Source organism: Barbatula barbatula (assembly GCF_947034865.1).
Source record: "Barbatula barbatula genome assembly, chromosome: 10".
Classification (NCBI taxonomy): Eukaryota; Metazoa; Chordata; class Actinopteri; order Cypriniformes; family Nemacheilidae; genus Barbatula; species Barbatula barbatula.
Window position 1 is genome coordinate 20,530,443 of NC_136773.1, and position 14,826 is coordinate 20,545,268.

General features: G+C 39.1%; 1 protein-coding gene across 5 annotated transcripts in view; it reads left to right on the forward strand.

Annotated features, from left to right (window-relative positions):
* Positions 1-14,826, forward strand: part of tspan9a (tetraspanin 9a) — a gene marked incomplete at its 5' end in the record, with an annotated part of 149,350 nt that overhangs the window by 21,269 nt on the left and 113,255 nt on the right. The window contains one exon of one of the 5 annotated variants that reach the window (XM_079466028.1): positions 14,250-14,406. The exons of the other annotated variants lie outside the window; for them this stretch is intronic. Of the gene's footprint in view, positions 1-14,249; positions 14,407-14,826 lie in introns of those variants that run through there. 5 annotated transcript variants of the gene reach the window in all.

The window sequence follows — 14,826 nt, forward strand, 5'->3', positions numbered from 1 at the left end:
ACAGGCTTCGCTCTTTCCTCGTGTTCTTCTTCTAATTTCCATTGGTCTCAGTATCTGTATTTGGTATGCGTTCCGGATCTGCATTGAACACGTGGTTAATACATAAATCCGGTCGAGATGTTCTTGCTCTTATGACCAGCACTGACTAAGAGTAACAGAATCCCAACGTGATGCGCTGGGATGCTTTAGCAGAGTAAATATAGCCCCAGCGGGCCGGGCTAGAGGCCCGTGTTGCCCCTGACCATCCAAAGATTAAGAGATAGGACAAACGACTGCTGTGCCCATATTAATCTGGTATCTTTATACATTGAGGTGGGATGTATCGTGTTGCTGAGCATCCATATACATCCTAACCCGAGCAACAATAATACCCACCCTCGTTTCTGCAGCACCTTTCACTGTATATCAAGCCCGATCTCCTATATCATTAGTTACAGTATTTATTCAAGCATGCTGCAGTGCGGTCATCTCTGGTCTTAGCCGACCGTGTCTTAGCCTTCAGTATGTACCCTGACGCTTTTATGGGTCGCATTGGTTAATTAAATCCGGCTGCTCCTAAATAGGTCTGGAATTGAGGCCACCCAGCGTCAGCAGGCTGCATTACCTCAAGCAGCAGGTCAACCCTCATGTCTAACCGCGGACGGGCTTGAAGGATTGATTGGCGAGTTGCGGGTCATAGCTATGTTGATGATGCCACTGTAAGTCTATTATTATCAACGCTGGGCAGATCACAGTTCCTTTTATGGTCTCATTAAATGTGTTGCGTCTTTATGGTCGCGCGTCAAGGTGACCTGGGGGAAGGGTCGTATTTTCCACATCTTGCACATCATTTATGAACGTAAAGGTTTGCTGTCAGATGTCTGCTGATGTGTTTTTTCTTTTGTGTCTTTGCAGCTTTATCTTTGCGAGTGTGTTTGTTTGTTAAAGAGTTATGACAAGCCGAGGTCGGTTTATCAAACTCTCTTGTCATCTTCTGTAATTCAAAGAGACGTTAAGATATATTTATTAGTCCATAAGGATGCTGTTGGTTAACAGCATCTGCATTCTGTTTGTTTTTCAGATGCTCGGAGGCGTCCAGATTTTAACGAACTTATTGATTGTAGTACAGCTGCTAGCTGCTTTATTGTATCCGATAACGACAACCTATAATTACACTGTACTCTGAAATTCTCCATTCTGATTGGTCGGTTGTAGCATTGGTTGATAAACTGTAACGGTACAGTGATTTTTTAGCTTTATTATTGGTTGTTGCCCCATGAACATTTTCATGTGAAGTTTCTAATGTTAAGTTGTTAACATTAATGTGAAAGCAAAAAAAGCAAAAATGTGTTTAATAATTAAAGGTGCAACCTGTAGCTTCTTCTAAATTTACATTTAGTCATTTAGTTATCAAAAGCCACTTACAAATAGTTTGAATTTATTTTGTGATTTTTTTTACGGTCCTACTTTGGTGTATGGGAGTGTCCAACCTCAACTTCACGTACAGACACTGTGTAAAAACTCTTTTCTTGATTGACACTTGATTGACCCTCAAATGATTCGTTCGGCGATTCCTTTCTGTCAGCCCACTTTGATCTGATTGGACAGATGATCTAGTCTGCAGTGATCGGTCTATTGCGTGCAGTGTCGCGAATGGAACGTAGGCCGGCATGACACGGAGCGACGCAAATTAGAACGACAGTCGACTTGTTCGTGTGTTTCAGAGTGGACTCCTTTTTTTCAAAGCCAATAACTTTGTGATTCGTTCACTTTCGGCTTTACAACTTTGCAAATTGCATTCACACACGGCATAAATCTTATTTTAAGGACATCGTAAAAGTTACTCTTTAAAGTTAACAAAAAGCAATTATTAAAGTTTACCCAAACACCCAAACTTCATTGACTGAAATCTGTATGAATTAGAGAAATATATTAGGAAGACAGCTTGTAACCAAACAGTTCTTGGCCACCATTGACTACCATAGAAGGAAAAATTGCAATGGTAGTGAAAATGTTATTTTATAAACAGAGATGGCCATAGAGAAGCAAACTTTATGTATTGCCGCTTTCAATTATTAATTTCATTAAGCAGCAAAGCTCATATCATTTTTTAGTTTACCCCTCTGGTTAAACTGGTTTGTGATTCTGAACAGCTGGACATGCTCTCTTGCATGGCTCGTGATGATCATAATATTCTTTAGTTCAGCATTCGGTTTATATGCTGCTCACCTGCTCACATCTGTCCATTTTAAGATTTAATTCTCATTCTCTTGATTTATTGTGCTTTAGTCTTCATGAGAAATAAAAACCTCCATGTTGCTGTGGATCAGTTGACCGAGGTCAGTAGGATGAATCTTTCCCACGTGGGGGTTTTCATGAGATCTTATTCTGCGGTTGCATTTTTTTCGAGCGTACTCAGATGGAGCCTGCGATTTGTGCCTTATCGTTTGCGTCGCAGCATGAAGGTAACTGCATAACTGAGATCAAGTTGCATGTAATGCCAGTCTTTGAAATGATGAAAGACGCCCATAAAGTTGGAATCTTGTTGCCACAGAAATCCGTCACAGATGTTGGACGAGGCTTGATTTAATACCCTTGTGAAAATTCTTCGTACCCTCGCCGGGTCAGTTTCTGCAAACTGACCATGCGGTTTCGAACAGAATCAGGAATTCCTTTAGTGGCATTTAGCACCTTCTTTAGCTTTCTGTAGTATGGCCAATGATATGATCTCAGCTTTCTTGTGCATGACTTTAAAGACATCAATAGTGATAGAATAATAATTTAATAAAGATTATTCATTCATTTGAGCTAAATTAAGTTGTTTTGATTGTGAACTTTTCGAAGCAGGTAAAATCTTTAGCTTTTATTAACTAGTTGCATTTATCGTGAATAAAATAGAATAGAATTTATTTCAGAAAAAAACTTTTATATACTTTTAATATGAACAGATATTAAAATAATTTATATTTTTAACTAAGACATAATTGAAAAAATACAATGTATGTCTGTCTTTACATATAATACTGTGATCCTAATTGAAAGCATATTTTCTTTTTGCTCACTGTTTGGTAAGAAACAACATAATAAACAAAATAAAAATAAGCAATATCGTTTTTCAGCATTTATTAATCTTTTAATGTCAATGCTAATACAGTTGTTCATGATCTAACGTTCATTACAATTTGATTAAAAAAAGAAATGTAAATGCTGAAATCAAAATGAATCCGGAATAATAAATGGTGTAACACAATTGTTTATTGTTTGTTCATCTTAGCAAATGCAAGATTGTGAAGTTGTTGCCCAGCTTTTCATATGCATTTATTTAGATGATTATCTTAAACCATTTTGTCACCTTCAATGGCATATACGTATTAGTAGCTTTTTGTGTTGCTAATTCTCTGAATATTATAACTATAATGATCTCATTGTTTTATTAGTGACCCTAAGTACTGTTATATGCTATAGCTTCAAACTAGCTTTCCACATATCTCAGTATAAATTCTCTTGAGATGGTTTGGTTATTTTCCAGAATAAGAAACTGTTCTTGAGTCATATCTATCATTGTCAGCTATGCAACTTTTATTTAGATGACACTGAGAAAAAGATTGTTTTTTTTAGAGTATAGTTTATTCAACTAAATTCCAACATAAAGGATCTTCTGGTGACTTTTCAGTTTTGGAAACAAGGGGTCAGTAGCTGATATCAGACATCCTTAAGAGTTGCCTTGGTGACAGAAAGGTAAGAACGTAATCTCTGGCCTTTATAATATGAAATAGTTTTATATCTTCTGATCTGAACATTGTGCCATTTGTACCAAACTGTTCAAGGTTTCACTAAGCTTACAAGATGTTTTTAAACCGTAACCTCCCACAGGGTGTCGAGCTGGCATCTTTGATTTAGGAAGAACATACTGTGTTTGACCCTTTTCATCTGTAGCTGTTTGTAAGTTTGTAGTAGTGCATGCGTTTAATGATAAAACTGTCACTTTTGAAAAATAATGAAGTAGTTTGGCATGTGTGGTTTCTAGAAGTTTTGCTCATAGGTGTGCCGACCTCTCATGACCTTCATTCTCTCTTCGCTAATGCACCTGCTCTTCGTTCTGTAGCCTCTCCGTCTGTAAAAGTCTAGACAGGTATTAACTTCCTCTGTGTGATGTCCTGGCAGAAGTGTTGTGCTTTTTATAAGCATCTTTCTACAGACAACAGTCCCTTATTACTGTAGAGAGCCGGCGCTCGATGGGTGGCCAGTCGGACCTGACAGTACACTTTTCCTTAGGATAATCTTTATGCACAGCGGGGGATATGAAGCCGTGCCGGTGGGAGTTATAGTGAAGCACTTTGACTGTGTGTGTGCATATGTAATTGTTTCAGTCGCAACCTGGCCGCTCGCCCATCCTGCCGGGGAGCTGTTATGTCACTTACATCCTCACGAATGATAATTTCCAATCTAGATTTCACCGTATAGTAATGAGGTTGGAATTTTTTACGGTTTTGAATTAAAATTGAGACATGGTGTTTAATTCGGCGTCCCTTTTTGTGCATGACGGGTCTGGCTCTTGGCATCTTTATAACGAACTCTCCGGTGCTTGCTTTGAAAAGCCCATTTTCTTTTCAAGGAATTGTAATATACTGCAAATCCAGCAGGGGTATGTTTCAGCTCGCTTTGAAAGATTGACGGCCATCTCCATGCACTTTGCTCGGCTAATTCACTCGATCACTTTTCCTTAATGGCGTCCTGGGCTGTCGCTTTAATGCTGGAGATTTTCGAGTGTATTGGGGACAAGAGCCGATGATGACAGTCTTGTTTGAATTGTGTGTCTTCCAGTTTAAATGTGAGAAAAGTAGTCCGTCTGAAACTTTTTTGCTACTTGTTTTGCTACTTTTGCACAATGTCTTTTGTTTGAACAGTGAACGAAAACCTGAGCACGTATACGTTGTTTGGTCACAAAAAAATGATGATGCACTCAGGTGTGCACCGGCTGTTTCAAGTGTCAAAATACTAACCGATTGTGAAGTCGTAATAGGGCATTCACTCAGAAGAACCACATTGCCGCTAAATATTATGATGTGTTGCTTAGAGCTGAGTCACACCCCTCTCTAAATTGATAGAGTTAAAATAGGCACCGTGATTCACAACATTAACAGTTTCTTGCTCATCAGCCGCCACACATACCTCCCTCCCCTGTATCTCTACCCCTTTCCATCCTTTGCAAGACGGAAAATGGAAACTACACGCTTCGGGGACTCAACCTCAAGTTCAGATGCCACGGTCTAGGACACGCCTTCATGCCAGACCAAATTGGTACTCTATTGATCAAAGCCAGGTTGGGGTCTGTCCCCAGTCCTGGCGTAGCCTTTGTGTGTGTGTTAGAGAGAAATTTCAGCGGCCATTTGCTCAAAAGGAATCTCACCAAGGCAGAGTCTACTTACAACCTTCTGTAAGAGTTGTGAATGGAATAAAGGAAACCAGAAGGTCACTCGACTGTATCTGTGTATGTGAGCAAAAGGAAGAGAGGAACGTGGAGAATAAGAAATTCTTTAGCCTGGTGCTTTGTGTTGTCCTGTAAACAGGGAGTAAGTGTTACCCAAAATTGAAAGTCTGTCGTGATTTACTCACCCTTGTTACGTGTTATTTTAAACTGAATAAGGACTTTACCCATTTACTTGGATTGGTTTTTTGTCTATATAATACAAGTGAATCGATTGCCATTCTTCAAAATATCTTCTTTTGTGTTCTGCAGAACAACAAGTTTCATACAAGTTCGAAATGACAAGATTGTGAGTAAATGATGACAGAACTTTTGGGTGAACTATCCCTTTAAATGTTTCTCTGTTGTTTCAGATGCTTTGGATAAAAGTGTCTGCTAAATGAATAAATTAAAACGTAAGTAAATCTCCAGGCACCAAGTCAAACATTAAAGAAAGAGTGGTAAATATAAAATGTAGATTGTACAAGATGGTTTAAATAGTTATTATCCCTCAAATCATATCAAATCGTTGGTCAGTTGTTTTTATACTAATCCCAAATTTGTCACAAAATATAATATTGGTTCCTGCATGTGACCAAATGTAATGATGACTAGGACGTCAAAATATGACTTTAAGGTCTGTCTGTATCCTGTTCAGTTCCAATTTTTAGAGAAAAAACTGTTCAGATATTCTACCAAATAAGTACAGAATTGTATTTTTTATACTACTTATCCCCCAGCAAGCAACAGTTCTTTCTCTTTCAATTGATTCTGTGTTCTCCTGACTGGCTATGCCTCTAAATTCATCAGGCTTTCTTCCATTAAAGTGCTGGAGGGATGTTGTTAGACACTGCCATGCATCTATCTGGACTTTGGGTATTAATGCCGGTTTTCTCTTTGTGGAAATCTCTCAGAGTCACTAACAAACCTGATGGACCAATGCTCTCAGTGTGCGCCAAATACATCCCCGGGGACCGGATTGCTTTGTCAGACACTCAGAGCTTAAGGTTTCAGGGTTTGTTACTGGCTGTTTTATTGTCTGCAGGACTCTGTGAAAGGACTTAAAAAGCATGCTGGAGAATCAAGGTTATGGCCAGGGGTCAGGTGGAATGCCATGGGATGCCGGCCTTCAGCTCCACAGGGCAACTAATAGACTCTGTTCAAGAGTTAAATGCCTGCTGTCCAGGGAAACCGCATTACACGGTCATGGTGACTCTAAGACCTGATGATCAGTATTCATGTGAATTAGTTTTACCTAATCAAATTATGGTTACAAAAAATGAAATTTAGCGGCCTCTAGCTGTGAGATTGTGAATTACAACCAACGGTTCACTCCGCCCTTCCTTTCGAAGCTCAACGGTGGCTCTCACAGGACAAAGATGACGTCACGTTTTCACTTCTTTGCTTAAGGAGATTTGTATTTAAGAAATGCACACTGTAGAGCACTTTCTCCGTTTAGGGCTACTGTAGAAACAACATGGCGAATTCCATATAATAGAAAACCTGCGGTGTATGTGGATAGAAATAGCGCATTCTAAGGTATCATAACGCTTCATTATGTAAGGTCTTTAGACAGCTCTAAACACATAGTTAATGTATATTATATTGCATATCTGTCAATAGATCCGTCACAAAACTACACCTTTAACAAAGTTCATGCATTCCCTGGGAATTTAACCCATGTTTTTGTTTGTTTGTTATTGATTTTTCTTCTGTTGGAGTTGCAGGAATGCTTAATGCACAATACACAAATGCAGACCGCTAATTCATGTTTCTAAACTGGTAAAGGTGGCCGCTGGTCAAGGCCATGGCTTCAGCTCCCAGGAAACACACGGAGTGCAAAAATGTTGCCAAAAGCGTCCGCCAACTGTGCAAATGTAAATGGAGTACCCTGGTACTTGGAAATGACAGCAATGATGGATTCTGTAAGCAAAGCAATGGAATGGCTTTTTTCTGAAGTATAAAAGATTTCTTTTTTTAGTGATGGTTTAATATATTTTGTGTAGTGTCTTGGGACAGTGACTGTTAATGGGATAGTTCAGCACTCAACATTGAAAATGTAAAGAAGATGCAGGGGAATCAGTCTTGTGGTGTTTTCCACTTTTTTTGGAACGTGGAAGTCAACAATGTGACGTACTTCCTTTTTGTGTTAAGATTTCTGTATAAGTAGCCGGCAATGGATAAAAGTGTGTTGCCAAGGGAGCACGCTCAAAACGCTTTTACATCAGCTCTGATGAATATTTTTCGCATCCTCAATGTGCTACACAGTGGGAGGATGAAGTGGCCTGATATACTGTTTCTTGTGAGGTTTTATTCAATTACTTCACATTTTCTCTCGGAGTTGACATGTCTTCGATGCGCAACCCTAAAAACACGGACGTACCAGTGACGTTACATGCACAGTCGGAAAGTCAGTCGTAATTTGTACAGGAAGGACCGAGAATTTGTGTTTTTAAAAGCAGATTTGAATACCAGTCAAAACATACCTGGATCCTTATAACTAATAACAGAAGAATAGAGACGTCTGGTTGCTCTTGTATCGCATGTCCCCACCGAGCTGGAGTATCCATCACAACTTTCTAAATGCAACTAAAAAACATACTAACCAATAAGTGTCTGTTTTAATGTCTGTTAAAAAAGACTATATTTTACTTTGTTCATTAATGCTTGCTTGAGCTTAAATCCTCCCAGTAAAATGGCCCGGTAAAAGCTAGAAGTAGCCTACTGTTTAGCGTGTTGACAAATGTTAAATGTGCTTTGGATAAAAGCGTCTACCAAATGAATGATAATGTAATATAATGACAAGAAGTCCTGTAACTGTTAGTCATGCAGCTGCGATCCTATGGCAGGTAGGTTTGCATAAGCCTATGAAGCTTTTAACTGCTAAATACATATAAACAAGCTAACAGCTCAATTTTAACCGCTGCTAATATTATTATGGCACTATTTAGTTTTATCATTTAGTATAGTTTATCATTATCATTTTACATTTAGTGTCACTCTCCCTGTCAACTCCTGCCTTTGAACGTTTATTAATAATTGTTAGTAGTAGTTTATTCGTTATTGTAGTCAAGTAGGCAAATTCTCTAGGAGAAAGGACAAAAATAATGAATAATGGATGCAGATCATACGGTGCGCGACATTCAATACGACTGTCGTTAGCTATAGTGCCTCACCGGAAGTCTAAACACAAACAGCTCTAAGCCCACATTTACGCCAAAAATAAGGTCAATACACAACACAATCGGTGGAAGGAAACGCAAGCACTGATAAAATATGTATCGTGAACGTCGCTTTAGATCTTTATCCAAATGCATAAATGTATGTTAAATGCTGACTCAAGTGACAGTCCTTTTAATCTATATAGCCCTTATTCACGCATGTTGTGCTTTTTTGTGGCACTAAAGTCCTTGCACACAGTGATCACGCTACCAAACTGGGATGTTTGAAACGTAGGGAACGTGGAGCCAAAGAGCAGCTATTTATAATCTCCGTCTCACAGCCCTGGAGCACCATGTCAGAGGAATATAAACCTATTAATCTTTTTTCTCTGCTCATTTAACTGATAGTTCAGTGTACACCCCCCCCCCACTCATTCCAGGAACGTTTTAAATAACCATGAGTATTGTATGTGTATGTAAAGTCGCATATGGGAACAGAACACTTCACATCTATCCTTGGGCAATTTCACAACCGGGTGTATATATTATGTCTTCTCAGCATGCATGACCGTCGAATGCATAAAGTGACACGTTTTCGTTGTTTTCCTGAGCACCTTTCATTTAACCTTCTTCACCGAGCCATAAGAGTACATATAAGTAGAAGTTATGGGATGCAGAGGGACGCTTCTGGAATTTCTATATCTTGTATGGAGTATGGAGGCTCACATTCCGGTCAAATGTCAGTTCTGTGATATCCCGAAAAAGCACGTTGGGAAAACCAAGCCTCATTGAACTTGGAGAGGTTTAGGCGGTGATGTCATGCCACTCTGTGCATGATGTGCTCGACCAGGACTCTTGGAAGGCGTTGACAGGTCATCCTGTAGTTATGCCACGCTCGCTGCCTGCTGCGCAGTGCCACAGCCGTCTAAGCAGGATCAGAGGTCTAACTGTCCCGGGCTTGTTGGGTGCGGGGTGGATGGGAATGCACAGCTGTACACCACTTGGAATTCCACTCGTTATTCTAGCAGCCCTTCTACCATGTACATTTGCTATCATTTGGCCAGCGCTGGGAATCTTGGCTAAGTTGCCGGTCAGGTGCCAGCAATTGCACGAGGATTAGGAAGAAAATTCCTCGTAAGCGGGACGGATGGTCAGGTTGTGGATGATGTTGGCTATGTGTGCCATTGTGTGGCTGTTGCAGTCTTCAGGGCCAGTTCTCTCCTTGTAACTTACCTGGTAGCAAGTAAACTGTATTTGCACTTTAAATGAATTTAGGCTTTTATATTGGTCAATGAGGTGTTTACATTTGTTTACATTTACAGTCGATCAATGATTGAATTATAAAAAAATGGGAATGTTGCAATGCGGAATGCAAAATGGCCCCATAAAGGTTTTATTTACAACGTTACCTGTAAAGTTGGGCTGTTTTTTTCTTGTTTCATTGAATATTTTTCAGTTTTTATGTTAATTGTGGTTTCATTTTTAACAATTTTTGTAATAACAAAACCTTTACGGTTTTGTTATTTTATTATTTTATTTATAATTTCAGTACAGGTGTATTTTATTTTATTTTATTCAAGTCATTTTATTATTTATTTGTTTTAATATTGCTACACAGGTTTATTTAAATTTTAGTTTAGATTTTTTCAGGTAATTGCTGAAACATTTCCAATTTTCATTAAGTTTGAACAGAAACTGAATTGTTTTGGTTTAGTCACCTATAATAACCCTGGTCATTCTCCATAATTTTCGGCTTCTGTGCTCCAATCAGTTTTCAGAAACCACACAGATATGTCAAATTAAATAAAGAATTCATTAATCCATTGACTTTATTGGTGTGATTAAAAATTGCACACTGTGTGTTATTTCCAGGGTCAAACGTTTTGCTACCAGCTTGCTTTGCCTAGGGCGAAATGTAAATTGCTGATATAAAAAATGACCATGAAATCAATATTTACAGTTTCATAACATAACATGGCCTCACGTATGTTATGTAATATGTCAATTCATTTAAATAATTATTTTCTTCTTATCAAGATTATGGCGCTGGTATTTACTGTGGCCCTGCTTCCTATCCGAGTCTGAAATATAGCAACAACAACATGAGTCCATGTCGGAGGTGACTGGCTGCTTTGTGTCGTTACTATAAAGCGGACCACAGTTAGAAGGACCACCTGCCCTCTGATGCCCAAACCTCACCGCTGGGTTATACTCCCGATAACCCTGTGTTTATTACGGATGTTGGGTGCCATCTTCTCTACGACAATAAAAAGCTAATAACAGATAATCACCTCCAACCCGCTAGAGGCAGGAAGCCCTTATATGTCTTGTTTTCCTGAACTATCGAGATTGCTGCAGAGGTTTTTCAATCAGCCCACCATCTGTTGCTCAGGTGCTCATGAGAGCAACATTTTATTTGGACTGTTTTTCAAAAACAAAATGAGACTGATGGGTTGTTTACCAAAAGAGATGTGAAGGTGTTTTTTTTTGTCAGTCGGTTTGTTATGTCTGCTCTTCTCTTAAAGCAGATTTTTCGTTTTCAAATCGCTCTTATTTTGACAAAAGTAACATAAAAAGAATCGCACGTATGGATTGCGAAAAATCGATGAGCCCTGAAATTATTTTATTGCTTTATTCAGCCATGAAAAAGCCTTTTCCTGAGCGATTACATTTTTCAGTCTTTCTGTTTTATTCCTTCCAATAAAGAAAAAAGATCCACAAGCTCACCCCCACAAACCGGTAATTGCTTCTCATACATAAAACCTCATTCCCAGTTTAATGTTGCGCTGCGTCCTCAGCGCGCGTCCTGTCTGCAACTGTAGACGACCCTCTGCTAGCATTATCTTAACGGACAAAGTCGTCATTACATCCCTGCAGCTGCGACGACGTCACTCCTAATACCTCCAGGTTTATTCTCATCTTCTGTTTTCCACAGCAGATTTGAGTCCCCATAGTAGTAAAACTGTACAAGAGCAGACATTTGCATAGTCCATTAGGAGCAGCTCTGAATGACAGAGCAACCGTACTGGTTAATGGAAAACATTCTATTGCAAATGAATATTTTATGGGGAGGAAGCTGTTGACATGCTGTGGCGATGTTGTGTTGCTCTGGTGTGATGCGCAGGACTGTGGAGAGGGATTTTCTGCTGAGAGCTGTTTCGGCAATGACCCCTGTCTGAAATGTTCACGTCGCACTGTAGGACTGTTACTTGATCTCGCCGTTTGATCAAACTTCACACGTCGAGGGGGTCCTTAATCCCTTTTGAAGTATCTGTTGATGTTTACTTGGCTTTTGTATGTTTGAAGTGCAGAATTTAGATTTTGCAAACGCAAGTGTACATATGTGGAAATGTATTGTTACAATATATAGTTTTATCGGACACATGCCTGGCCCGAAGTTAACTTCCGGTCTGTGTTTGTTGATCAATCTGGCAAGGCTAATAATATACTGTAGCTTCTTATATTTGATTTATATTCATATATTATTGTATAATAACTGTATTAAATACAAATATTTGTATTTTTTTATTTTATTGTATGTTCATTTGATGATAAATTATTTTGAAAGGGTACGATAGGAAAGTAACAATATACTAGTAACCCAAATTATACTGGCCAGACATACTTTTAACTTGCTTGATAACAAATTTACTTGATGTTTATTTTGCTTGTTATCAGAAATAATCTACAGGGAATCTATTCTTTGCGGATGTGTACAGGAAATTAAGTTTAGGCCACAAAAGCACACATGCGCAGTAATGTTTGCTTATGTTCTTGCTTTAGACAGTTTAAGGTGTTCCTTGAACTGAATTGGTTAAGCATTACGGTAGAAGCCCAAATTTGGCTTTTAAAGTTTATGGAAAACATTTTCAAATGTGCCTTGACTTTGTATAAATGTGTCTGCTTTGTATAAAAGCAACAGCCAATTGCATGAATGTAAATGTATGTAGATCTGTTTTAGTAAATCTCTCACTTGAGCCATTTTTGCAATGTCTTCTAACCAGCTGACGTCAAAAGTGATTTGTTTTTAATCCTAGCAAAATAGTTCACCCAAAAATAAAAATCCTGTCATCATTTGTTCACCCAATTTCAGGTAAAACATGTATATAACTCTTTTATTTCTGTGGAGCACAAATGAAGATGAGAAAAGACTTTGTTGTTTTGTGTCTATGCAATGGAAGTTAGCGGTGACCGATGTTGTTTTGTTACCAACATTTTTCAAAATATATTTTGTGTTCTATAGAAAGATGAAAGTCGTACAAGTTTGGAATGACATGAGGGTCAAAGGTGAATTATCCCCTAAAACTCAATTCCAGGGGGAATATATTGTAACACTTTGCACACTTAAACCCGCCACATTTATTTCATCGGACACACGGTTGGCTTACAAATGTGGAGTTTACAGACTAACACTGATAGTTTTCTTTTCAGGTTTTGTTTATTTTTACAACGGATTCATCATTGTCTCTTTATAACCACTGTCAGCCCCAGCGGTCTGAGTTACTCCTGATTCCTCCATCAAGAATTCCTTAAGCATGGCCTCATGGCTCTAAACCTGTGTCCTTCATTCGCTTCCTGACTGTGGAGACAGAAGGAGAAGCTCCGAGCATCCTGAGTGCAGAGAGTGAAGGCAGCTGTTTGGGATTTGGGTGTAGTAGGGTTCCCTATGGAGCAGGATTAGCTGGAGAAACAACCTTAGAGGCCCTATGGCGATTACGCCACACTCTCTGGATCGAGCTACGGCATTGATGGATTAGAGTGTGTGTGTGTGTGTGTGTGTGTGTACGTCCGTGCAGGCGAAAGACTGCATACATGTAGATGGACGAATGAGAACAGCTGTTGACCCCTGAGCTTGGCTACATGCAAGTTCAGGCTAAAGCATGCGATTATGAATCGAGTACACTGTACATGTATGTAGACCTGGAGAAATGGGGGGGTTCAAGCTTGTATAAGACGCAGTGTGGCAGTTTTAACGTCGCAGTAATGATACAGTACATGTCACGGTGCACAAAGTTTTGCTACAAATTCAACCCCAGAATGTATAATAATCTAGAGATTTGTGCCTTATGTTTGTTCTTTAAAGATGACGCATACAAAATGTGACTTTTTCCACTTAACTTCAAATTAAGTAAAAATTTTGACCTTTGTGTATGTATACTGTATGTATAAGTCTTACTAAATAATTCTTCATTTATTTATTATCAGTGGATACACAAGGTACAGTGGGGCAAATAAGTATTTGATACACTGCCGATTTTTCAAGTTTTCCCACTTACAAAGAATGGAGATATCTGTAATTTTCATTGTAGGTACACCTCAATTGTGAGAGACGGAATGGAAAAAAACACAATCACACATTGCATGATCTTTAAATAATTAATTTCCATTTTATTGCATGAAATAAGTATTTGCTCACCTACCAACCAGCAAGAATTCAGGCTCTCACAGACCTGTTAGTTTGTCTTTAAGAAGCCCTCCTGTCCTCCACTCATTACCTGTATTACTTGCCCCTGTTTGAACTCGTTACATGTATAAAAGACACCTGTCCACACACTCAATCAATTAGACTCCAATCTCTCCACTATGGGCAAGACCAAAGAGCTCTCTAAGGACAAAATTGTAGACCTGCACAAGGCTAGGATGGGCTACAGGACAATAGACAAACAGCTTGGTGAGAAGGCAACAACTGTTGGCGCAATTAATAGAAAATGTACGAAATTCAAGATGACTGTCAATCTCCCCCGGACTGGGGCTCCATGCAAGATCTCGCTCCGTGGAGTGTCAATGATCCTGAGAAAGGTGAGGGATCAGCTTAGAACTACATTTTACATTTAGGCATTTGGCATACGCTTTTATCCAAAGCGACTTGCATAGCATTATCCTATACATTTTACATAGGTATCTGCAATCACCGGGAACGAACCCACAACCTTGCTTTGTTAGCGCAATGCTCTTACCACTGAGCTACAGGAAAACTAGACGGTTAGCATTAGTAACACACTACACTGCCATCGATTAAAATCCCAGCCAGCACATGTCCAGGCCCGTCTGAAGTTTGCCAAAGACCATCTGGATGATCCATAGGAGACTTGAGAGAAGGTCATGTGGTCAGATGAGAACAAAATATAACTTTTTGGTATAAACTCCACTCGCCGTGTTTGGAGGAAAAAGAGGATGAGTACAATCCCAAGAACACCATCCCAACCGTGAAGCACAGGG